The sequence below is a fragment of the Lycium barbarum genome, chromosome 10, assembly GCF_019175385.1.
Source record: "Lycium barbarum isolate Lr01 chromosome 10, ASM1917538v2, whole genome shotgun sequence".
NCBI lineage: Eukaryota > Viridiplantae > Streptophyta > Magnoliopsida > Solanales > Solanaceae > Lycium > Lycium barbarum.
Genome location: NC_083346.1, coordinates 28,206,237 through 28,210,098, shown reverse-complemented (window position 1 = coordinate 28,210,098; position 3,862 = coordinate 28,206,237). Strand labels below are relative to the sequence as shown.

Below are 3,862 nucleotides of genomic sequence, written 5' to 3'. Positions count from 1 at the left end.
TCGCAATCAAAACAACTAACACCTAACAAACCTCAACATCCAAAACGACGAGGTGTAACATCCGATGGCGCGAACGCGCAGACCATTTTTCCCGGCCTGCAAACCTGACTTATAACGTCCATATCTCCTCACCCCGATGTTATATCGAGGAGCGATTTGTTGCGTTGGAGGATAATTTTCATGAACTTTGCCCTAGGCTTTTGCCTTGCCTAAAAAATTTTCATATTCTACAATATTTCCTTTCTCCAAGTCGGACCTACGAACATAATTTCCACAATTCACCTGCTTTCCAATTCTCTCATGGCTTACTAGATGAACTGAATCTTCACGGTCATAGCATAAACGCATGCAACCATACTTATCCATGGGAGTGACTCCAAGGTCCATACTTGGGGCGACCAACATTTATGAATTTCAACGTACGAAACTACGGGGTATAACATCCTTCCCCCCTTTAAAACATTCATCCTTAAATGTTGTAGTAGTATACAAACCTACAACATCTCCGTTGGGTTCGTAAGATGGTTGCCTTCCTTTCAGAATCTGATTGCCATATCTTTAAGCTATAAATTGATCTGTCTCTTCTTGTTCCATCTTAAACCTTTCATTGGACTCATCTATGTGTTCCATCACCTCTTTGTTCTTATGTCCATAATTAGGTATCAACTCGTATTTTGCTCTCGTTCTGTTTCCATTATCATAGCCTTGACTTTCCATGCGATAACCGCTCGCCGTCTTGCAAGTACTCCCTTTTTCTCACTCTTTGTCTCCGTATTAATGGGCAGCTCGCTTGCTCAGCTACGGTTCCCTTTTGCTTTTACTCCTTCGATTCCATCTCGGGCTATTCCTTCTTGTTCCCGTTGATCTTGGATACACACCGTATTGATTTCTTGTAGTTCATTAGTCAGGCTTTCTAATCCTTTACATCCTCATCACAGCATCTCTCACACTGACGCCCTAAATGTTTGTTCAATATCCCTTCATTGCTAGTAAATATAATGGTTATGTTCCTCAAACTATCCTCCTCAGTTCCTTTCCAAGATCAGTTATAACAATATCCTAAATGCGTATATACATAATGCTTCCTTACCAAAACTTTTTCTTTAGCTTTCTTCCCTCAAATCTCGCGATACAAATCCAGAAGCATAGGGCTATGTAAATTCTTACTTCATTACGACTTTCTTGCAACATAAGTATATTTATCCTCAATTTCCTTGTTCCGGCGATTACCTCGTCAGTCACTATTATCTGTTAGCTGTCCAGTGTGGCCTTCTTACAATTTTAGTTGGGCATAACTTCACGTTGATGGTTCCTATAATTCCAATAGTATATGCTCTCATATTCAGTAGAATTAGTGATCCGTGAGGTGCTTCCTAATATCCCGTGATGCGGCCGAACAATGCTTTTCCTTCCCTTGGAAATTGCCAAACTACCAACTGTTGCTCCTTTTGCTACATTTGTCATCTCTTCCGGCACTAAAATTCCCTCTTGTTGTCATCCCAAGTGTCATTTGGGTTCGTCATCTTGTCCTTCATTCTCTGTGAAATTATCTTGGAGACCTTTCTTACTCTTTTTATTATTCTTTAGGATACGTCGATGCCTATTTAGGTGTGGAACCAACTTCCCTGGTCTAAAAATATCATATCTCACGTCTGGATGAAGTATTCTCTTGATCCATTTTAATTCTTTTCCATACCTGCTTGTGGTATGCTTATCTTTAATTCGTTTCTGCTCCCTCTTAAGGCATTATTGATAAGCCACTTCATCCCGAATTTTGGCCTCTTTAAGCTAACATCTTTCTTTCTTTGGAATTTGACAATGCCATACCTCATTTCAGGATTAGATCCGCTCTTCCTCCTTTTTTAAGGGTGGTCTTATACACCAGCAACTCCCGAGTATCAATAGTCATCGGCCAACCCTAATGATCCTCCAACTCTTTTGGTCTCTTATAGAACCGGAATTCTTTCATCGTACAATTTGACTTATTTTCCTTTCCGCTAATCGAGGGCTTTGCATTTAAACGAGATGCTTATGCATTACAGGTCCATTCTCGCTGCCTTCTTTAAGGCCCTTCTACTTCTACCTTTTATGATTGAACATTTTTCGAATCAACAGGTTAATGGGAACATTGGAATCCATCAAAACATTTTACGGATTGTTTGGTAACACTTTGCTTCTTTTTTTTTCCTCATCTTCCTCCACGACCATTATCACTGAAATTTTTCTTACTCTGAGTTTCCGGTTTCCCTTTACATCTACAATACATCACTTATCCGAAATTTTCTTTGACTACTTATTTGCATCCCATATATGTGTTGTAGTTCTTCCAGTGTTCTGCCACTTCTTGTTCGTATCGCAAAACCTAGTAAACATACTCTCTTCTTTCTTCTCCGTTTGACTAGCCCATTAGTGTACCATTCCTACTTTCATCCTCAAACCTTCATTGAGTTCCTTCCTCCTTGAGCGCCCTTCACCATTTGTTATTTTATAATATTGACCCTGAAGTTTGTGAAATATTCCTTTAAACGTACAAAACCATTCTATTCTTAAATCACCTTTAAGGAAAGCTCCTCCGTTTCCGAGGCAACCGTGTCAATATAATTACACATTTATCCCTTTATGTACCTCTCGATAGCTGAAAATATCTTAGTATCGTTGCAAGGCCTGATCATTCTCTCTCTCTTACTTCACATCCCTATTTGTGGTTACTATCCTTTAGTCCCACTTATCGAAATCTGTTCTCTGACCCCACACATTCATCTTTTGTTCCTTACACTTTTTCCTTTGCTCTAGCCATACCAATCCTCTACTTCATATGCACTCACTTTCTTCCCTTCCCTGATGTTATTGCATTAGGACTTTCCAACTCTAACCTGTAGTGAAAATAACATCAACTTACCTTGTAACATCTATCACTTGAACTTCACTACCCTGTTCGATTAATGCCTTCAGTATACCGCCACGTCAGTTGTTGGGACACACATACCGGTTGGCGCAGCCACATATGGGATGTCATACACACACACACAAATATATATATATATGTCTACCAAATATTTCCAAATACTATTCGAACTCATCCTAATTCTAGAGCTGTGATGCACCTTCTTTCTCTTTGTCGGTCTAGTTCGCCTTATCCTTCACGACCTTTTAGGGTTTCCGACCACTACACATACTCCAATTTCCCTTAAGCTACTCTAGTTTCTCATCTGTTCCTTCTGTCTGAATTTATAGGACTCTTAACATACTTCCCAGGGGGGTCACCTATCCTAGTACTACTCTCGCCCAAGCACGCTTGACTTCAGAGTTCTGATGGGATCTGGTGCGCTAGTGCGGGTACGATCGCATCCACCGTAGTACGTGACCTTTATCTCATGACCTAGAACAAGTTAAAATTCTAATGGACTCTAATAAATTCTCATAATGCATCTCCCTCCGGATTAGAAAGGACCACTTACTCTTCCGACTAGCAAATGCTATTTCGGTCCTTGAAATCCTCAATAATCACCTTCAATCCGCATGTATGACTACTTTTCATCCTAGATTTCAAGATTCCCAATGGTGGCAAAAACATCTTAATCGTAGTTACTTGTAAATACTTTGGTTATTGGTCCCATTAGGATTTCCGCTCGTCACTATTGAGTAATAATCTACAGTAAGTGCAAACACATAGGAAATTTCAATAAAAGGCTCATATACCTGTAGTCGATCGGTCCGTAGCCTGAGCGAGTGGGCTATAGAGTGAAGTGTGCTCTTCATAATTGTCTTCCCACCGTCTATTAGTCTGGCCATCATCATCTCCCCTATCTGAATCAGAAAGATACGGATAATCCGGTAGCTCCTGGTTTACTGACGGCCAGGA

At 40.2% G+C, this 3,862-nt stretch overlaps 1 pseudogene; it reads right to left on the bottom strand.

Annotated features, from left to right (window-relative positions):
• Window positions 1-3,232: 3,232 nt before the first annotated feature.
• On the bottom strand, window positions 3,233-3,350 carry LOC132616244 (5S ribosomal RNA; annotated as a pseudogene).
• Between the last annotated feature and the right edge of the window lie 512 nt (window positions 3,351-3,862).